This window comes from Aegilops tauschii, chromosome 3 (assembly GCF_002575655.3).
Source record: "Aegilops tauschii subsp. strangulata cultivar AL8/78 chromosome 3, Aet v6.0, whole genome shotgun sequence".
NCBI lineage: Eukaryota > Viridiplantae > Streptophyta > Magnoliopsida > Poales > Poaceae > Aegilops > Aegilops tauschii.
In genome coordinates this window covers 347,615,930-347,639,348 of record NC_053037.3, presented here as the reverse complement: position 1 = coordinate 347,639,348, position 23,419 = coordinate 347,615,930, and positions in this window count along the sequence as shown.

Sequence of the window (23,419 nt, the reverse complement as noted above, 5' to 3'; positions counted from 1 at the left end):
GGGTGCCATGACCAAGGTTCTCACCAAGGTGGCATACTGGAATCCCATCCTCGACTTCGATGCTGCGCTGGAGAGCTTACCGGAGGGTGTGGACCTCGCGCCGCTCGAGGAGCATATCGAGCCCATCATCAACGGCATCGATGGAATCCAGAGGGTAGAGGGCCAGCGCCGAGACTAAGCACCCCGTTTCTTTTCGTTGCTGTAGGTTCACAACCAAGACAATTTTTATCCTTAGTTAGAACTGCGGCAACAAGTGATGTAATATAACTCTGCAGTACTTTTGAATCAGTGCATGTTATTGTCCTGTTCAATTTCTTTCTCTGTATGTCCACCCTACGTTAATCGGGTAGGCTTGCCAGCGCGTAACCCAGGGCGTGGCGCCTCGAGGACGGATCCTCGATAGCCTGCCGGGTGTGCTTGCTGCCGGGCGAACCACCTTACCGCCCTCAACACGGCCGCTCGAACTGTCGAGCTTGACTCGAGTCAGAATCGAGAGCGTTGCCAGTTGCGGAAGGCTACCCTGCCACTCTCGACGCGGCCGCTTGAGCTGTTGAGCAGACTCGAAATAGAACAAGGGCGTTGCCGATCATGGGAGGGCCCCCTTGCATGCAGGTTTTCCATACAAAAAGAACAAGATCTCCGAGGGAAATAACCTTATATAAAGAGAAAATATTTAAAGTCCGGCATGACTTAGCTTTCCTGTCGCCGAACTAGCGCCCTTTGTGCTTGCAGGCGGCGCCATCCTCTTGGCCGTCTTCTTCCTTAGAAACCATGGCCACGAGGAACTGCTAAGCTGGTTGCTAAACCAGATTCCCACAACTGCGCCCCCTACTTGGCGCGCCAAAGATGTCGGTGGGAAACGACACCTATGGGATCACTGGAATCCCTTCTACGGTTGGCGGGCACGGGGTCGTGAGAAGAGCAGGTCTAACAGGAAGCACACGGATCATTTACCCAGGTTCGGGCCGCGAGGATACGTAATACCCTAGTCCTGCTTTGGTGGATGTATTGAGTGTTCTTGTGTTCTTGAGCTAGCTACGGGGTGAAACTTGCCCAAAAGAGCCGAATCCCCCTCCAGTATGCCATGGGCCTCCTTTTATAGTCGAAAGGGGCTGCCACAGTGGCACACAGGAGGTGGAAAGGTCTATAGTGCTGCAAGCTTATCGCCCGTATTACAGGACAAGACGCATTTAATGCATCGCTTAGGTGTCCCTTAGCTTTATCGGGGAGGGGAACGAGGCCCGTCCCGTCCGTCGCCGCCTCGCCTTGCTTCGACACGCGCCCAAGCCAGCGATGCATGCGGCGCCATGTAGGCAGCTAGGCTGCTGAGGTGGCGCGGTGGTGGAGCCTTCACGAAGATCTGCATGCCACCACACATGTGCTTGCTGAGTTGGCCTGGGAGCCGCATGTTGCCACGCAGGTGCCTGCCCAGCTGGTTGGGCTGGCAGCTGCATGTGAACGGCGGCATAGTCTTGGTCGACGCGGGCCTGGCTGTGGCCCCGCTGATGTCCTCGGCAAGGACCTTGCCGGAGGCCCGGCAAGGGTCTTGCCGTGGCGTTGCAGTCGTCCCCGGCAAGGCGCTTGCCGGGGGGTCTTGCGGATTTCCTCGGCTGGGATCCCGCCGAGGGTCGCCGTCTTCTAGTCCTCATCTGATCTTGTGTGTTTATGATCTTGACGAAGATCTGCATGCCACCACGGAGGTGCCTCCCGAGCCTTGGTTCCAATGTAGTTGTTGCCGGCGTTTGGAACCCTTGGGCTCAAGGGTGGCTCGCTCTGTTGGCGTTGGCAAGTTGCCCCGGCAAGTCCCTTGCCGGGGCCGCGGAGGCCGCCCTGGCAAGAGCCTTGCCGGGGGAGTTCACCTCGCCCTCTTGCTCTTTGGTGTTTCTGGTCTTGGCATCGCCTTGGTTGTCTTGTGCTTCGGCTTCTCTCCGGCTTCCCTCCTCTGCTTTGTTAAGTGCGGCCGCGGGCGCGGCTCTGACTGCCCGTGCACAAGTAAACGGGTCAAAAGGAGTGCCCCTACTTTTGTACACCGACAACTCCAAGTCTCCTGGATTGCGTTTGTTCCAAAAACGATCCTCGCGAACGTTTGGATTCCGTTTGATATTCCTTTTCTGTGAAACACTGAAATAGGCAAAAAACATCAATTTGCACTGGGCCTTCGATTAATAGGTTAGTCCCGAAAATAATATAAAAGAGCATAATAAAGCCCATTAAACATCCAAAATAGATAATATAATAGCATGGAACAATAAAAAATTATAGATACGATGGAGACGTATCAGATGCCCATCAATAGATATCAATGTGAGTGAGTAGGGATTTCCATGCAACAGATGCACTAGAGCTATAAGTGTATGAAAGCTCAACAAAAGTAACTAAGTGGGTGTGCATCCAACTTGCTTGCTCACGAAGACCTAAGGCAATTTGAGGAAGCCCATCATTGGAATATACAAGCCAAGTTCTATAATGTAAAATTCCCACTAGTATATGAAAGTGACAACATAGGAGACTCTCTATCATGAAGATCATGGTGCTACTTTGAAGCACAAGTGTGGTAAAAGGATAGTAACATTGTCCCTTCTCTCTTTTTCTCTCATTTTTTATTTTTTTTATTTGGGCCTTTCTCTTCTTCTTTTTTTGTGGCCTCTTTTTTTATTTTTTTCGTCCGGAGTCTCATCCCGACTTGTGGGGGAATCATAGTCTCCATCATCCTTTCCTCACTGGGACAATGCTCTAATAATGATGATCATCACACTTTTATTTACTTACAACTCAATACTTAGAACAAAAATATGACTCTATGTGAATGCCTCCGGCGGTGTACCGGGATGTGCAATGATTCAAGGGTGACATGTATGAAAAATTATGAACGGTGGCTTTGCCACAAATACCCATCTTGGATGCTCATCATATTAGGACTAATTTTATAGCCAAAGAAAATTACCATGCTGTTCAAAAAGACTCTCAAAATAATATAAGTGAAGCATGAAAGATCAATAATTTCTATAAAATAAAACCACCACCGTGCTCTAAAAAGATATAAGTGAAGTACTAGAGCAAAATTATCTAGCTCAAAAGATATAAGTGAAGCACATAGAGTATTCTAATAAATTCCAATTCCTGCGTGTCTCCCCAAAAGGTGTGTACAGCAAGGATGATAGTGGTAAACTAAAAAGCAAATACTCTAATCATACAAGACGCTCCAAGCAAAACACATATCATGTGGTCAATAAAAATATAGCCTCAAGTAAAGTTACCGATAGACGAAGACGAAAGAGGGGATGCCTTCCGGGGCATCCCCAAGCTTAGGCTTTTGGTTGTCCTTGAATTTTACCTTGGGGTGCCTTGGTAATCCCCAAGCTTAGGCTCTTGCCACTCCTTATTCCAAAATCCATCAAATCTTTACTCAAAACTTGAAAACTTCACAACACAAAACTTAAACAGAAAATCTCATGAGCTCCGTTAGTATAAGAAAATAAACCACCACTTTAAGATACTGTAATGAACTAATTATTTATTTACATTGGTGTTAAAACTAATGTATTCCAACTTCTCTATGGTTCGTACCCCCCGATACTACTCATAGATTCATCAAAATAAGCAAACAACACACGAAAAACAGAATCTGTCAAAACAGAACAGTCTGTAGCAATCTGTATCAAACGGATACTTCTGGAACTCCAAAAATTCTGAAATAAATTTGTGGACGTGAGGAATTTGTATATTAATCATCTGCAAAAATAATCAACCTAAAATCACTCTCCAGTAGAATATGGCATCTAATCTCATGAGCGCAAAAGTTTCTGTTTTTACAGCAAGATTGCAAAGACTTCACCCATGTCTTCCCAAAGGTTCTACTTGGCACAAACACTAATTAAAACATAAAACCACATCTAAACTGAGGCTAAATGAATTATTTATTACTAAACAGGAACAAAAAGCAAAGAACAAAAATAAAATTAGGTTGCCTCCCAACAAGCGCTATTGTTTAACGCCCTTAGCTAGGCATAAGATTTCAACGATGCTCACACGAAAGATAAGAATTGAAGCACAAAGAGAGCATCATAAAACATGTGACAAACACATCTAAGTCTAACATACTTCCTATGCATAGGCATCTTATAGGCAAACAAATTATCAAGGCAAGCAAAAACTAGCATATGCAAGGAAGCCGAAATAAACAATAGCAATCTCAACATAACGAGAGGTAATTTAGTAACATGAAAATTTCTACAACCATATTTTCCTCTCTCATAATAATTACATGTAGGATCATAAGGAAATTCAACAATATAGCTATCACAAAACGTATTCTTAACACGATCCACATGTATGCAAAGTTGACACTCTTCCAAAATAGTGGGATTAACATTAACTAAAGTCATGACCTCTCCAAACCCACTTCTATCAACAACTTCATAAGATTGAACATTCTCCAAATATGTGGGATCTAAAGTTGACACTCTTCCAAACCCACTTTTAATATTATTGCAAACATTATTATCAATCTCATATTCATCATGGGGCTTAAATAAATTTTCAAGATCATAAGAAGAATCACCCCAATCATGATCTTTGCAACAAGTAGTAGACATAGCAAAACCAGCATCCCCAAGCTTAGGGTTTTGCATATTATAAGCACAATTGACATCAAGAGAATTTATAGTAAAATCATTGCAATCATGCTTTTTATTCAAGGAGCTATTGTGAATATCTTCATAAATTTCTTCATCACTATTTCCAGATTCACGAATTTCAAACAAAACCTCATAAAGATAATCTAGTGCACTCAAATCACTAGAAATTGGTTCATCATAATAGGATCTCTTAAAAAGAGTAGCAAGGAGATGAGGATCCATAAACATTTAGCAAGCGAAGATGCAAGCAAAAAGAAGGCACATGGTAACACAAGATCGAACGGAAGGAGGGCGAAGAAAAGGCAAAGGTTTTTGAAAATCATTTTAGAAGTGGGGGTGAGGAAAACGAGAGGCGAATGGAAAATAATGTAATGAGAGGGAGAAGAGTTTATGATGGGTACTTGGTATGTCTTGACTTGAGTGTAGATCTCCCCAGAAAGGGCGCCAGAAATCCTTCTTGCTACCTCTTGAGCATGCGTTGGTTTTCCCTTGAAGAGGAAAGGGTGATGCTGCAAAGTAGTGTAAGTATTTCCCTCAGTTTTTGAGAACCAAGGTATCAATCCAGTAGGAGATTACACGCAAGTCACCTAGTACCTGCACAAACAATCAAGAACCTTGCAACCAACGTGATAAAGGGGTTGTGAATCCCTTCACGGTCACTCGCAAAAGTGAGACCTAATAAAGATAGTAAGACTAATATTTTTGGTATTTTTGTTGTATAGATTGGAAAGTAAAGATTGCAAAATAGTAAAACAAGATGTGATGTAAATAAAAGAGATGCAATATAATAAGAAAGAGACCCGGGGGCCGTAGGTTTCACTAGTGGCTTCTCTCAAGATAGCATATATTACGGTTGGTGAACAAATTACTGCCGAGCAATTGATAGAAAAGCGCATGGTTATGAGAATATCTAGGCAATGATCATGAATATAGGCATCACATCCGTGTCAAGTAGACTGAAACGATTCTGCATCTACTAGTATTACTCCACACATCGACCGCTATCCAGCATGCATCTAGAGTATTAAGTTCATAAGAACAGAGTAACACATTAAGCAAGATGACATGATGTAGAGGGATAAACTCAAGCAATATGATATAAACCCCATCTTTTTATCCTCGATGGCAACAATACAATACGTGCCTTGCTGCCCCTACTGTCACTGGGAAAGGACACCGCAAGATTGAACCCAAAGCTAAGCACTTCTCCCATTGCAAGAAAGATCAATCTAGTAGGCCAAACTAAACCGATAATTTGAAAAGACTTGCAAAGATATCAAATCATGCATATAAGAATTCAGAGAAGAACCAAATAATATTCATAGATAATCTTGATCATAAATCCACAATTCATCAGATCTCGGCAATCACACTGCAAAAAGTATTACATCGAATAGATCTCCAAGAACATCGACGAGAACTTTGTATTGAGAACCAAAGAGAGAGAAGAAGCCATATACCTAATAACTATGGACCCGAAGTTCTGTGGTAAACTACTCACGCTTCATCGGAGAGGCTATGGTGTTCTGTGGTAAACTACTCACGCCTCCGTGATTGATTCCCCCTCTGGCAGATCACCGGAAAAGGCCCCAAGATGGGATCTCACGGGTACAGGAGGTTGCGGCGATGGAAAAGTGGTTTCGTGGCTTCCCTTGATGTTGTTAGGGTATAAGAGTATATATAGGCGAAAGAAGTACGTCGGTGGAGCTACGAGGGGCCCACGAGGGTGGGGGCGCTCCTACCCCCCTGGGCGTGCCCTCCTACCTCGTGGCCGCCTCGTTGCGTCTCCGACTTCATCTCCAACTCTCCTGGTTTGATTTCGGTCCAAGAAAGATCATCGCGAAGGTTTCATTCCGTTTGGATTCCGTTTGATATTCCTTTTCTGCGAAACACTGAAATAGGCAAAAAAACAGAAACTGGCTGTCACATCCCTAGTTCTAGTAATGCCTAGTGCTAGCATCTGGTGTTGCATCATGTTTACTTTTCACAGAAAGTTGAAATGGGGATGACAGAACCCCCAACACCCCCTTGAAAACAACAAGGGTTTACTAAAATCTTTTTCAATGAACCTGAAATGCCCTTCTAAAATGTTCATCATTTTTGTCCTGGGTTAGAACCTCTGACAAAATTGGTTCACAAATTTCTAGGTCATCTTAAGGTCACTGGATTAAATCATATGCTATTTGCATTTGCGCATTTAAATGCTAATAATTATTTTAAATGTCCAAATAATCCTAAACTGAAATGTTCCATGTTGTTTATATCCTAAACAGTGGGCATAAGCAGTTTGGTGATTTTTGAAAGTGCCTAGGTATTTTTAGAAATGCCACAAACTTGCAGAAATAAAACAAAACAGAAATAAAAGGGAAAGGACTTACCTGGCCAAACATACCTAGCGCCCACCAACCGGCCCAGTACTGCAGCTGGCCGGCCCAGTCCACCAGGGGATCCTTCCTGTCGTCTTCCACCTCCTGCCAGTAGGCAGGAGGGCGTGTGCCCCGCACGCGCGCACGCGGCCCTGGCCACCTCCTGCTTGCCGCTTCGCCCTGGCCCTCCCTGGTGCAGCCACGCACCCCCCTGGACCCCTCTCACTCTCTCCCTCCTCTGCTCTCTCTCCCTCTCATGCCCAAGTGCAGCCGTCGCCGCCGCTCGTCGTTGCCGCGACCACCGACCCTCCCTCGCTTCCCCGACTGGTCCACGAGCTCCGCGACGTCGTCCTCGACCCCCTCACCGAGCCACGCCCCGCCGGACGCCCTCGAACGCCGACCACGCCGTCTTCTTCAACCTCGGTCCGTCGAGATCGACCTCGCTGCCCTGCTCAGCACCGACCTCCCCCGAGACCGCTTCGACGACCGTCGCAACCGCCGTGAGCTTCTACGCCACCTTCCCCTCTTCTTGCTTTGTTTGCGCCCTCTAACCGCCTCCTCCACCGGAGCCGAGACGCTCCGTCGCAAGAGCTCATCGCCGGTGTTGCTCCGGCGAACATTTGGTCGCGCCAATGTGCAAAACACGCCCGCCGCACCGCGTAGTGCCTTGCTCGCGCTTTAGTTCGCGCGTTTGCCCGCTGCAGCCGCGCCCCCGTGCACAGCCGAGCTCCGGCAGCCGCCCGAGTGCTCGGCATCGTCGACTCCAGGCTCCCCACGACCTGCTGCTACCTCTTCTGGATGCGCGGGAGCACGGGCTCCCTGCTGGTGCCCTCAGCGCGCCCAACTGCTGCCCCTAGCGCCACTCCAGCGAGCCGCCGCCGCTCTGGTTGCTCGCCGTTGGCTAAATGCCGGTGGCTTGACCACTATGACCGTTGGTGGTTTAGCCCCGGTTGACCAGGGGATTTGACCTCCCCTGGGTCTATGACATGCGGGCCCCGCCCGGCTAATTAATCTAGTTTAGGTTTAAACTTAATTAGTTTAACCTAGGTTAGTGCTAATTAAACTAGGCTAGTTTAGTTAGCCACTGACACGCGGGACCCACTGGTCAGGTTTGACCTGGACCGTCCCCGTTGACTGCTGACATCACCCTGACGCAATGCTAATGCGATAAATCATTTACTGGATTTATTCTTATACAGGAAATTCCAGAAAATGTTATAAACTTCAAAAATTCATAGAAATTAATCTATAGCTCCAAATGCAAAGATTTATATATGAAATTTGATCAGAAAAATCCAATCTTTCCATCTAAAATGGTTTAATGCATGTCAGAACACGCTAACCTTGCTGTTCAAGTGAAACAAGTTAATGCACCTTTATGACTTCATAAAATGGGTTTGCATTTGAATCTTTGGTTCAAATGGACTCATTTCAATCTGTTCTAGCTTGCATTAGTCCAAAACACATTCATATTGCCATGTCATAGCATGCATCATATTGTTGCATATCGTCATGTGTTTATTGTGTTCCGAAGTGTCTTTCGTGGTAGGTTCTGCCTCCGAGGATACCCACGAATATCCGACTGAAGGGCAGTATCCTACTACCACTCCATCAGGCAAGCAAAACCCCCTTGTTCATTCTGATACAACCCCACTCTCTCGCTCCTGCTCTCTTTTAGTGCATTAGGACAACAACGATTCAATTGTTACATGCTGCGGTAGTTGAACCCCTTTTCATCTGCATGACCTGTCATTGCCACAGTAAATAGATGAAACCCACTAGCATGAGTAGGAGTTGTTTGAGCCCTGACGTGCCTACTCATTCATGCTTGTTTGTCATGCCTGCTACTGCTTAGAGTTGAGTCAGGTTTGATTCATCGGAGATGAATTGGAATGGTGATGAACATGTCCTACTGTGTGTGTGCTAAGTGTGTGAACACGATTTGCTAAAGGTAGCGGTGAGAGGCCATGTAGGAGTACATGGTGGGTTGTCTCATTGAAACCGTCCTCAGGAACTGAGTTCTGTGTTTGTGATCCATGAACAGCTACTACCACACATTGGGATCCTTAATTGACTCTCTCGGCTTCTTAACCACCCTTGTCCTCTGTCCAGGAGTTGCAAGTAGTTTCTGGTGTTTGTAGTATGCTGGAGGCCGTGCGCAGCGCTGACCCGCGGGGTGTGCTGTGATGCGGTAGGCACGTGGCACGGTGTACCGGGCACCCGTTTGGTGTTTCGGGAACCCTGCTCACATCGTTCGGGGCCGTATGTGGAAACTTCGGCCGGACTCCCTGCGGATGGAACCTGAATAGGCGATAAACCTGGACTAGAGACTTGAGTGTTTAGGTAGGCTGTGGCCGACACCCTCGCCAGGCTTCCGCTTGAAGGTTGCCGAGATACATGACGTGTACATGGCGGTAAGTGGCGAGAGCGTGTGTGAAGAGGTACACCCCTGCAGGGTTAACATCATCTATTCGAATAGCCGTGTCCGCGGTAAAGGACTTTTGGGTTGCCTATAACAGTTCATAGATAACTTGAAGTGGATACTCTAAAACTCGCAAGATAAGCGTGAGTGCTATGGATGGCGTTCTCGTAGGTAGACGGGAGCGGATCCATAGTGGTGTACTGATATGGTGAATATGTGGACTCGTGTGCGCCACCTCAAGAATTACCAGCAGTCGTAGTTCAGGATAGCCATCGAGTCAAAGCTGGCTTGCTGCAGTCAAACTCCACCACCCCCTTTGTTGATACTGATGCATATGTAGCTAGTTCTGATGTAAGTCTTGCTGGGTACATTTGTACTCACGTTTGCCTATTTTATGTTTTGCAGAGAGACGTCAGTCTCGCTAGTAGTTCCGTGTGGACTTCCACGTTTAGCTTGATACCTCAGCTATGATCTTGTGCCCTCGGCAGGATCTGGTAGATAGTCAGGCTTCTCAGCCTTTTTCATTTGTAGATGTCTGTACTCAGACATGTTAAGCTTCTGCATGTGCTTTGACTTGTATGCTCTGAATGTTGGGTTATGAGACCCATGTTTGTAATATCTCGCTCCTCGGAGCCTGATGAATAAATACTTTGAGTCGTAGAGTTTTGTTGTGATGCCATGTTGTATTTACACATATCGAGCATGTGTATGATTGAAATGCTTGGTATGTGTGGGATCCGACAACCTAGTTGTTTATCCTTGGTAGCCTCTCTTATGGGGAAATGTAGTCTTGGGCTTCCATGAGCCATAGTAGTCCGCTACAGCCCGGTTCACCGGAGTCCTGCTAGCCCAGCACTACTGCTCCCGAACACTTGACTGGCCGGCATGTGATTCACTTCGTTCCTGTGTCTGTCCCTTCGGGGAAATGTCATGCGGTGACATCCGGAGTCGTGCCTAGACTGCTACAGCCCGGTTCACCGGAGTCCTGTTAGCCCAGTGCTACAGCCCGGATTCGCACGCTGCTGACCGACATGCTCGATGTTGATTCATGTATGCCTGTCCCCGTAAGTTAGTGCCACTTTGGGTTCACGACTAGTCATGTCGGACCGGGTTCTTTGTCATATGGATGCTAGCGACACTATCATATACGTGAGCCAAAAGGCGCAAACGGTCCCGGGCCATGGTAAGGCGACACCCGTGGGAATACCGTGCGTGAGGCCGCAAAGTGATATGAGGTGTTACCGGCTAGATCGATGTGACTTGGAATCGGGGTCCTGACAGCTTTGGTATCAGAGCCTGACTGCCTGTAGGATTACCAAGCCAAACTTGTCGAAGTTGAGTCTAGAAATGCTTTAGTTATATAAGGGAATTGATTGTGGAAGGGAACGTAAGGCTCTTTTTACTCCTTTACCTTATGCCTTCTGATCTGAGTCATCCTCTTCTCTTCTACGGGGATTAAGAACTAGGATTCTCGTCTATCTATCAGGGTCACGTGTTACTAATCCGTAGACTTATAGGATTGTTGGTTTCAAGCCCCAGTTTAGTTCCTACTACTTCCGTGTGTTGTTAGTTGATCTCAGAACCTTGATATTGTGATTCTGGGTGGTTATGCCACCATTTTTGCTAGATGTCTCAAATCTTCTCGAGCATTTACAGCCGTTATGCTGTCCGAGTCATCCCAGGTTTCTAAATAGTCTGATGCATTTGCAAATCCCTTCTTTCCGTTCCCGATGTCCCTTTGGGCCAGTTCAACCACACTAACCGGTGAGTTGAGGTACTCTATTGCCTCGACATATATGTTGGAGCTATTATTATGACCCTAGGTGTCCTAGGGAGTCACCTAGTAATCTAGCAATGCTTTGTATTCCCAGTGTGATGATTCTGGCCATTATTCTCGAAAGCATCCCGTGATGCCATTTAGTTAGTAGGCATTATATTTCTGGGTTCTTGAACCCAAGACTCACTCTACTTAATTCGTGTAGATAGTGTTGTTCGTTCCTTTAGGATATTAGTAACCTTGCGACAGTCCTCGAGGTCCGTGGTATTTCCTTCTTCCAAATACCATGAACCATTAAGGCAGAAGTTCTTTGAACCAAAATATCACAATCAGAGTACTCTTGAGGAGTTCTCCATTCATAATTGTGATTCTGCCAGTTCTACCTTTCTGCATGGGTTATCTGGAAGAAACCTGTTGAACTTGGTTCGACATATTAATCTATGCATCCACAACTCAGAAAGATATATGTCCTCTTGAGTTGTCCCTCTTCATTTGTATTCCGACCATCGTCTATCAATTGATAGTCAGGAGTAATTGTGCATCCGTGTTATCGATGCTTATTATTCTTCTGGTCCGTTAAGCCATTCTATTTCAGAATGACTAGGAGAAACAAACTCCAGTACCTCATCCATATCCAGGATTGGGTCAAAGTAGTTGTGTTCTGTAGATCAAATGCCAATCCAGCTTTTTCTCTATTCTACCCTGGAGTATTACCCCCTTTATGTCAGGATTATCATGAGAATTGCACCATCTCTTATGAATTCTTGACACAGTGATACTTCTCGCCATCATTGCTTCATTCCTCGGTTCCGTGTTATTGTAACCAGAATGCCAACAAGTGAACTGTGATGCATGAAATCAATACTCCTAGCAAGTCCATTGCTTGGTAGTTATTGGACAATATTCTCATCCTTAGCGTGTTGGTTATTGAATCACCATCCTAGGACTGATCGTGCTACCTAGTCCATTTTTGTTGGTGCACTCTTCGATCGATGAGTTAGGATTTTGTCAAACCTTTGCTCTTTTGATCACATCGTCTTGCCTTGAAAAGCAAGATTGTTCTCGAGCTTAGTAACATATCGGTGGTTCGTGATTTTCCGAATATCTTCTCGGAAGTGTTACCAGGTTGTCACCTGACCGCTATGTTGAGTTCGTGATCAAGTTGGTTTTCCTCTAAACCATCCCTTCTCCAAGAATCTGTGTTGGATACCCCTGAGCTAGTTAGTTAAGCTAAACAAAAACTTGGAGAGTTGGAAGATAAAAATCTTTGCCGAATTTGGTTCTTTCTGAAGGGATATCTTTGTGTGTGTGTGTATTGAAGAAAGATGATATCTTCATTGATTGATCCTCGTGATCAGTTGTCAGTGCTATTATCTTATCCAATTTATGGTTTGAGTGTGGGCTATCGTCAAGTCAAATCAGAACCAACGATGTTCGTAATGTTGTCTTACTCGTGGTTGATCTCTCGAGCATACACCATTACATCTTTTGGTCTGACCAATACTATCACCGTGTTCACATGATGGTGGAAGTCCAGTGATATGGAAATTCCGATGAGTTGCTGTTGAGCCCATCAGCAGCATTTTATCTCCCCCATGATTCACGTTGAACATCAACCTAGTGTTGGAAACTTTGTAAGCAATGCCTTCGTGTTCCGTTCCTGAAGCTTATGCTTGGATGGAAGAAGTGACTTCCTCGAATTCATGTGCATTTGGTGCAAGTTGCCGCCATGAGTTCGAGAAAGATTGTTTTTGTTTCCTCTGGTACCATCCCAAGTCAGTTATGCATGTGCGAATGTATTCTATGGTTTGGTAGATTAATTACCTCCACTCCATATGTATTCCCTAGCACACCGAGCCACTGATTGATTTGTTCAAGGAAAAGAAGCTCCTTCCTAAGAACCGGGGCTTATACAAGGACTTCGATATCCTCGATGATGGTTCCCCACCTGAACTCGGTAGTGTTTCATTATAAGACTACTACGTGGTCATGCTTGTTTTGGACAGCGTGTTCATAGGTTTGTAGCAGAGCCGACTCATGTTTTGGAGCTTGCTATCGTAGTTCATTTCCCGAGAATCTCGCAACATCATCTCGTTGGTTTGTGTTGCAAACTTTCTTTTCAGACGTGCCGAGTCTGAAGTATCCTATTACCAACCAGATCTGAATCTCAGGCAGATATGATGGTTGGAAAATCCCCAACATTTGCACTTTGTTCCCAGCTTGCACCCCGTCGTGCCAATTTCCATGGGTTGTCCTTCTCAGCAGTTGCTGTCCAGGATCATCTTCAACATGGACTTACCATGGGTCCCATCCATTTCCGGTGATAAGAGAAAATCATCCATTGCGTTGTCTTCAACAAGGTAGTCCACATCATCCATTCTAGTATGAGTATGCTATCCCTTCGAACTCTTTCAACCGATCGATTGTGTTTTGTCTTAGGCTGGTATAGAGAGTTTCAATGATCCATGCATCGAAAGTAATTCTTTTGCCACTTGAGGGGATAATTCTACGAGTCACCTCCCCCAAGGTGCCCCGTTGTGGAATCATGGCAGTTAACTCCTCGCTACGTCATGATCGAGCGTGGATTTGTTGCCTACCTAGTGGACCTTCGTCATCTGTTACACCCCATCCCCCCGAATGTATGTTTCGTGTCTCAGCTCAGGAGATGTTTTATATCTCACCCCAAGAGTTGATCTTGAGTTGCCCCATCTTCGAGAAGATCGATTCCTGTAGAGTTCCTGTCCGTCGTCATCATGTTGGATGAAGATCTCGAAAGGAAGGACGCCAAGATAGATCTGAAGCAATGGATCATGAAGATCATGTCAGCTTGTATCCCCTCTGTCTTCTTACCTCACCTCTTGAATCTCGGGACGAGATTCTTGTTTAGTGGGGGTCAATTGTCACATCCCTAGTTCTAGTAATGCCTAGTGCTAGCATCTGGTCTTGCATCATGTTTACTTTTCACAGAAAGTTGAAATGGGGATGACAGAACCCCCAACACCCCCTGAAAACAACTAGGGTTTACTAAAATCTTTTTCAATGAACCTGAAATGCCCTTCTAAAATATTCATCATTTTTGTCCTGGGTTAGAACCTCTGACAAAATTGGTTCACAATTTTCTAGGTCATCTTAAGGTCACTGGATTAAATCATATGCTATTTGCATTTGGGCATTTAAATGCTACTAATTATTTTAAATGTCCAAATAATCCTAAACTTAAATGTTCCATGTTGTTTATATCCTAAACAGTGGGCATAAGCAGTTTGGTGATTTTTGAAAGTGCCTAGGTTAAGAAATGCCACAAACTTCCAGAAATAAAACAAAACAGAAATAAAAGGGAAAGGACTTACCTGGCCAAACTTACCTGGCGCCCACCAACCGGCCCATTACTGCAGCTGGCCAGCCCAGCCCACCAGGGGCTCCTCCCTATCGTCTTCCACCTCCTGCTAGTAGGCAGGAGGGCGTGTGCTCCGCACGCACGCACGCGGCCCCGGCCACCTCCTGCTTGCCGCTTCGCCTTGGCCCTCCCTCGTGCAGCCACGTACCCCCTGGACCCCTCTCACTCTCTCCCCGAGCTTCTCTCCCTCCTCTGCTCTCTCTCCCTCTCATGCCCGAGGGCAGCCGTCGCCGCCGCTCGTCGTTGCCGCGACCACCAGCCCTCCCTCGCTTCCCCGACTGGTCCATGAGCTCCGCGACGTCGTCCTCGACCCCCTCACAGAGCCACGCCCCGCCAGACGCCCTCGAACGCCGACCACGCTGTCTTCTTCAACCTCTGTCCGCCGAGATCGACCTCGCCGCCCTGCTCAGCTCCGACCTCCCCCGAGACCACTTCGACGGCCGTCGCAACCGCCGTGAGCTTCTACGCCGCCTCCCCCTCTTCTTGCTTTGTTTGCACCCTCTAACCGCCTCCTCCACCGGAACCGAGACGCTCCGCCGCAAGAGCTCGTCGCCGACGTTGCTCCGGCGACCATTTGGTCGCGCTAATGTGCCAAACACGCCCGCCGCACCGCGTAGTGCCTTGCCCGCGCTTTAGTTCGCGCGTTTGCCCGCTGCAGCCGCGCCCCCGTGCACCGCCGAGCTCCGGCCGCCGCCCAAGTGCTCGCCGTTGTCGACTCCGGGCTTCCCACGACCTGCTACTGCCTCTTCTAGATGCGCGGGAGCACGGGCTCCCTGCTGGTGCCCTCAGCGCGCCCAACTGCTGCCCCTAGCGCCACTCCGGCGAGCCGCCGCCGCTCTGGTTGGTCGCTGTCGGCTAAATGCCGGCGGGTTGACCGCTTTGACCGCCGGTGGTTTAGCCCCGATTGACCAGGGGATTTGACCTCCCCTGGGTCTATGACATGCGGGCCCCGCCTGGCTAATTAATCTAGTTTAGGTTTAAACTTAATTAGTTTAACCTTTGTTTGTGCTGATTAAACTAGGCTAGTTTAGTTAGCCACTGACACGCGGGACCCACTGGTCAGGTTTGACCTGGACCGTCCCCGTTGACTGCTGACGTCACCCTGACGCAATGCTGATGCGATAAATCATTTACTGGATTTATTCTTATACAGGAAATTCCAGAAAATGTTATAAACTTCAAAAATTCATAGAAATTAATCTGTAGCTCCAAATGCAAAGATTTATGTATGAAATTTGATCAGAAAAATCCAATCTTTCCATCTGTAATGGTTTCATGCATGTCAGAACACGCTAACCTTGCTGTTCAAGTGAAACAAGTTAATGCACCTTTATGACTTCATAAAATGGGTTTGCATTTGAATCTTTGGTTCAAATGGACTCATTTCAATCTTTTCTAGCTTGCATTAGCCCAAAACACATTCATATTGCCATGTCATAGCATGCATCATATTGTTGCATATCGTCATGTGTTGATTGTGTTCCGATGTGTCTTTCGTGGTAGGTTCTGCCTCCGAGGATACCCACGAATATCCGACTGAAGGGCAGTATCCTACTACCACTCCATCAGGCAAGCAAAACCCCCTTGTTCATTTTGATACAACCCCAGTCTCTCGCTCCTGCTCTCTTTTACTGCATTAGGACAACAACGATTCAACTGTTACATGCTGCGGTAGTTGAACCCCTTTTCCTGTGCATGACCTATCATTGCCACAGTAAATAGATGAAACCCACTAGCATGAGTAGGAGTTGTTTGAGCCCTGACGTGCCTACTCATTCATGCTTGTTTGTCATGCCTGCTACTGCTTAGAGTTGAGTCAGGTTTGATTCATCGGAGATGAATTGGAATGGTGATGAACATGTCCTACTGTGTGTGAGCTAAGTGTGTGAACACGATTTGCTAAAGGTAGCGGTGAGAGGCCATGTAGGAGTACATGGTGGGTTGTCTCATTGAAACCGTCCTCAGGAACTGAGTTCTGTGTTTGTGATCCATGAATAGCTACTACCACACATTGGGATCCTTAATTGACTCTCTCGGCTTCTTAACCACCCTTGTCCTCTGTCCAGGAGTTGCAAGTAGTTTCTGGTGTTTGTAGTATGCTGGAGGCCGTGCACAGCGCTGACCCGCGGGGTGTGCTGTGATGCGGTAGGCACGTGGCACGGTGTACCGGGCGCCCGTTTGGTGTTTCGGGAACCCTGCTCACATCGTTCGGGGCCGTATGTGGAAACTTCGGCCGGACTCCCTGCGGATGGAACCTGAATAGGCGATAAACCTGGACTAGAGACTTGAGTGTTTAGGTAGGCTGTGGCCGACACCCTCGCCAGGCTTCCGCTTGAAGGTTGCCGAGATACATGACGTGTACATGGCGGTAAGTGGCGAGAGCGTGTGTGAAGAGGTACACCCCTGCAGGGTTAACATCATCTATTCGAATAGCCGTGTCCGCGGTAAAGGACTTCTGGGTTGCCTATAACAGTTCATAGATAACTTGAAGTGGATACTCTAAAACTCGCAAGATAAGCGTGAGTGCTATGGATGGCGTTCTCGTAGGTAGACGGGAGCGGATCCATAGTGGTGTATTGATATGGTGAATATGTGGACTCGTGTGCGCCACCTCAAGAGTTACCAGCAGTCGTACTTCAGGATAGCCACCGAGTCAAAGCTGGCTGGCTGCAGTCAAACTCCACCACCCCCTTTGTTGATACTTATGCATATGTAGCTAGTTCTGATGTAAGTCTTGCTAGGTACATTTGTACTCATGTTTGCCTATTTTATGTTTTGCAGAGAGACGTCAGTCTCGCTAGTAGTTCCGTGTGGACTTCCACGTTTAGCTTGATACCTCAGCTACGATCTTGTGCCCTCGGCAGGATCTGGTAGATAGTCAGGCTTCTCAGCCTTTTTCATTTGTAGATGTCTGTACTCAGACATGTTAAGCTTCTGCATGTGCTTTGACTTGTATGCTCTGAATGTTGGGTTATGAGACCCATGTTTGTAATATCTCGCTCCTCGGAGCCTGATGAATAAATACTTTGAGTCATAGAGTTTTGTTGTGATGCCATGTTGTATTTACACATATCGAGCATGTGTATGATTGAAATGCTTGGTATGTGTGGGATCCGACAACCTAGTTGTTTATCCTTGGTAGCCTCTCTTATGGGGAAATGTAGTCTTGGGCTTCCATGAGCCATAGTAGTCCGCTACAGCCCGGTTCACCGGAGTCCTGCTAGCCCAGCACTACTGCTCCCGAACACTTGACTGGCCGGCATGTGATTCACTTCGTTCCTGTATCTGTCCCTTCGGGGAAATGTCATGCGGTGACATCCGGAGTCCTGCCTAGCCTGCTACAGCCCGGTTCACCGGAGTCCTGTTAGCCCAGTGCTACAGCCCGGATTCGCACGCTGCTGACCGACATGCTCGATGTTGATTCATGTATGCCTGTCCCCATAAGTTAGTTCCACTTTGGGTTCACGACTAGTCATGCCGGACCGGGTTCTTTGTCATATGGATGCTAGCGACACTATCATATACGTGAGCCAAAAGGCGCAAACGGTCCCGGGCCATGGTAAGGCGACACCCGTGGGAATACCGTGCGTGAGGCCGCAAAGTGATATGAGGTGTTACCGGCTAGATCGATGTGACTTGGAATCGGGGTCCTAACACTGGCACTAGGCCTTCGGTTAATAGGTTAGTCCCAAAAATAATATAAATGAGCATATTAAAGCCCATTAAACATCCAAAACAGATAATATAATAGCATGGAACAATAGAAAATTATATATACGTTGGAGACGTATCAGCGCTCGGGACACAGATTAGGGTGCTGCGCGGAGAGCTCGACCGGCGACGAGAGCTCCTCCTCGAGCGACGGCGATGAGGAGGGGGCCAGTGGGGAGGACGGCGTGGATGGGTCCGACTAGACGTCGGACGCCCCATCCCTAGGCGACGCCGACAGTAGCACCATCTGCACCAGGCCTTCTCCCCGGCAAGATGATCTGCCGGGGCGGAGTAGTTCTTGGCGGCGGCTCCTCGAGATAGCTCCTTGAACTTCTCGGGGCCGTTGCTTCTGGCGGCTGGTGCTGGAAGGCCGGAGAAGACGAAGAAGGCGGGCGGCGGGCCGTCAAGTCGGAGTACGATGGCATCGGCGCCTTCGTCTCGTATTGCCGGCCCGCTGCCTCATCTTTCAGCTTCTTCCCCGGCACCATCATCACAAACCCTCTCTTGGGCAGCCGCCGGGACGCTCCCTTGGTGTCTTCTACTACTCGTTGTCGGTGTCAAAACCGGTGGATCTTGGGTAGGGGGTCCCGAACTGTGCGTCTAAGGTCGATGGTTGCAGGAGACAGGGGACACGATGTTTACCCAGGTTCGGGCCCTCTCTATGGAGGTAATACCCTACTTCCTGCTTGATTGATCTTGATGAATATGAGTGTTACAAGAGTTGATATACCACGAGATCGTATTGGCTAAACCCTAGAAGCCTAGCCTGTTATGACTATGGTAATGAGTATCTCCTTTCTGGACTACACCCTCCGGTTTATATAGACACCCGGGGGATCTAGGGTTACATAGAGTCGGTTACATAAGTAGGAATCTTCATAGTTGGTCGCCAAGCTTGCCTTCCACGCAAGGGAGAGTCCAATCTGGACACAGGTACAGTCTTCGGTCTTCATGTCTTCACAGCCCACCAGTCCGGACAATGAATAACAGGCCGGACGCCCGAGGACCCCTTAGTCCAGGACTCCCTCAGTAGCCCCTGAACCTGGCTTCCATGACGGCACGCAGATTGTCTTCGGCATTGCAAGGCGGGTTCCCCTTTCCGAACTCCAAGATAGTCTTCAGATGTAATGATTGCATCCGGGCTTGTATACACGACTGCAGAGGATATAATATTTCACGAGTCCAATCCACTGACAACTTTTTGGTAATATGACATCATGCCAGCTCGGCCATTATTTTCGAGCCGTTAGCTAGCCCGCCATCCCACATCTTGAGACGTGGTTTTATTGGCATGTCTTATCCAAGCGGAGATCATGTGTCCCTTTTTTAAGGGATTCTTATTAACCAGGACGTGGGTAACCCAACCGTCGCTTGGGTACAACTCCTTGGGAACAGGCAGGTTTTGAGGCCCAGGAGGAGACGTTAGATATTCGCGACCTTTATATAGGGGTACAGACCCGTCTTTTTCTTTCACGCTTGCTTCTTCCTCAACCCCTGCTCCCCCGAGTTCCAACACTCAGATTTCAATCGCCACAAGCTCCAATCATGTCCAGATCCAGCCGTCAAGGCCGGTGGATGGCTTCTTCTGTCACGGAGGGAGATATTGCAAAGCTTCGGGCGGCGAGGTATCTGACCGCAGAAATCCTTCATCGGCTTCCTGCCGAGGGGCAGGTTATTCCCACCCCCAGATCCGACGGGAGGGTCGTGTTCGTGTCCCACTTCCTCCGTGGGTTAGGGTTTGCACTTAACCCCTTCGTCCGAGGGCTCATGTTCTATTATGGGCTAGATTTCCACGATCTGGCCCCGGACTCTATTCTTCTGATCTCGGCGTTTATCGTCATGTGTGAAGCCTTCCTCCGAACTCCTCCTCACTTCGGCTTGTGGCTCAAGACCTTCGATGTGAAGCCGCAAGTGATAGAGGGGGAACAGGCAGAGTGTGGTGGTGCCATAGTGAGCAAGCTTGCTAGCGTTGTTTGGCTGGAGGGATCCTTTGGCAAATCTTCCGATTTATGGCAGCAGGGGTGGTTCTATATCACCGAGCCCCGTGGCTCCAAGTGGGCAGCTGCACCCACATTTCGATCCAGCTCCCCAATTCAGCTTGCATCATGGATTAATAAGGGGTTGGACTGGGGATCAACGGACGAGCTGCGGACTTTGCAAAGTCGCATCCGAAGCCTCATTGAGAGGGATATCGATATCGTCAACGTTGTTCAAGTGATGCTAGTCCGCCGGACCCTGCCGTGCCAGCGACAGCCTCTCCGCATGTGGGAGGTCAATCCAGAAGGGCCGCAGACTCTTCAGCATTTCTTCGGCACTACGCATGAAGGAATGTGATGATTATTTTTCGGGAAACGAAAGCAATGGCCGGACACCACCGAAGACATCGGCTTAGACTGCAACCATGCGGACACCTCGGTAAGTACCCGTTCGCCGAACACCTCATAATCAGACACTCAGTGGCAAGACACTGACCGAATCATCCTTTTTCAGGGCTGGATAAAGAAAGTGGAACAGATCAGGTGTCCGGCTCCCCTTCCCGAAGACTCAGCTAATCCTTTGTTAACAAGGATGCTGGCCTCGGCACCATACCAGGTGCTGGCAAGGGAGGGTAAAGAGGAGAGTGAGAAGACCCGAGATGACCTTTGTTCCGGAGGCAAGTCGGATGCAGAGTCCGGAGAAATCGACCTTTCCTCGCCTAAAGATAGAGGCGAAAGAGGACCCAGTATCCCTTCTCCAAGCAGGAGGAAAAGGGCCGCCTCCGAAGGTCGGGAGGGGCGATCTCCAAAGAGGGGCAAGACGCCACCGTCGAGCGGCTTGGGTTTGGAAAGCAACGCCGTTGAATAGCTCCAACATGGGGACAAGCCCTCGACCAAACCGTAAGTGAATCCGGGGTACTTTGATAGCGTCCCGCTCCTTTGTCGTTACCGAAGATATATGTAACGTGTTCGTGCATTTTTACAGGTCGGCACAGAGTTTTTCTGGGCAATCCTCTTCTTTGGGAAGTCTCCTCCCAGAGATGATGGAGAGTGAGACGCCTCCCCCAACCTCCTCGCCTAATAAGGCGGATAACTTTGAAGTGTCATCGCGAGCTATGCAGGGGATAAAAGAGGCAGTACCCGAAGGTGGATCTCCGGCCGTCCGAGATTCTGGGGCTGATAATAAAGGCCCCAGAATGTCTGGCTCGCAGCCGACGGTGATTCTGGAGAAGGGTGAACGGATTCCTTCAAAGGATGGTTGTGCTCCTAGAGCGGCGTCCGGAGACCCGGAAGCTCCGAATATGTTGCGAGACATGTTGCGAAAAGCATCTGTCTCGGGGGAACAACGTACCTTGATGGGTACAGTGGTTGAGAAGATTTTGTCCGCGAAGAGCAGATTGAATGAAGCATTCATGAGCCTGCTAAAAGGCTTCGAGGTTTGTGATATAATGTTTTCAGCTATGTTTTATTTGCAAAGATGCACCTGTGTATAGGTAGTAGCCCCTGAGACTCAGGTCGGCTTCCACTGGGAAGCGAACGGAGGATCGAAAAGAATTACTCAAGGACTAATCTGGTGAACCTGAACACAAGCTGCTTCCCCCTTGTCCACTTCCCAGACTATGGATATTGCCGAGCTGCAGCGGAAGCTGGATGTAGCAGGGGACGATCTTGCGTTAATCAATATGCATCTTGACGAATCGCAAGGTATGTATTCCGGGCAATACCCGTACATTTGTGTGATATAAGCATGATGCTAAAATTTATATGCTGGCATATCCATGGCTGCAAATGGTGCTGCCGCCATTGAAGTTCTTCGAGTGGAGCAGGCCCAGGCCAAGGAGCAGGCCCGGTGTAGCAATGTGGCTGCCGAAAAGGCATCGACTGACTTAAAAGCCGAACAAGCTGCACGGTGCCAAGTCGAGGAGAAGATATCCACGATGGCGCTCTAACTGAATAATGCTACTGGCCGCTGTGAATTTCTGGAGAAGGAGAATAAAGCCAAAATGGTTGAACTGGAAAAGGCCTTACAAGAGGCGAGAGAAGCGCGGTCGGAATCCAGAGCAGCCCGTGAGGAGATTCGGCAAGCTGGGGAGATTGTGGCTGGTAAACCCTTTCTGCTACAGACTAAGTTTGGTGATCCGAACTATGCTCAGCTTGACCGAGTGTGGAGTTCTCTGGATGAGTTTTTAGACTTGCCGAAGAGTTCTTCCGATGCGGTGCAGTATTATCAAGCGCGAGAGGGGTACGCAATGGAGAAGCTTTTCTGGTCACAGTTTGGCGTATCAAAGCGCCCTCTTTTGCTGAATGAACAGATGACCCAATGGGCCGAGCTTCATAGGATATCCGGCGCTGCCATGAAGAACGTCATAATCCGGTTGTGGCCAACCGAGCCTGTTCCGAATAGCTACTTCGGTTTGGTGCAAAGGCTTGTTGATGCGGTGCCGTGTATCGACGCTATGAAGCGGTCGACGTGCATTGAGGGTGCACGGATGGCTCTTGCCCGAGTCAAGACACTCTGGGGGAAGATGAAGGCCATCGATGTTGCGGCGAAGAGTCCACCCAAGGGCAAGGAACGTCCTGAACTGGAGCATTATTTTGAAGACGTCCTAGAGGCTGCCCGCTTGATAGAGGGTCAGTGCTCGAAAGACATAATGTTCGAGTGAGGTGTATGATAATTCTAAACGACAATTTTATAGTTAATCTATTTTTATGTTTTAATCGAAAGCTTGTATTCCTCCTGCACGGCCGTTTTAATATAATCTGAAAGTTTTCCAGTCGTCGGCTTCGGCCCCCTTGTAGGAAGTACGGGGGTGTTCGGAAAAGCATTTAATCACTCTTTATCCAACGTCTTGGTCCATGAAGGAGGTGATAATGCGGCGAACCAGGCAATCAGACTATAGGGCGTTAACACTTTCACTTAGCCATAGGAGTTTTATGGTGGGGCTACGACATAGCCCCTGGTATGTATGCGGCGCATTATAATATAGTGCCTTACCTATTTGATCTGAAAAAGATCCCTCGTGTGACACGGAGAATCGCTAAAGATTCCAATAAGTCGTCAAGTGGTTGACTAGCTCTCGCCGCATCCTGACAGTCAGTTTTCGGCTTTCCCTACTGAGGTACTTGACCAGAT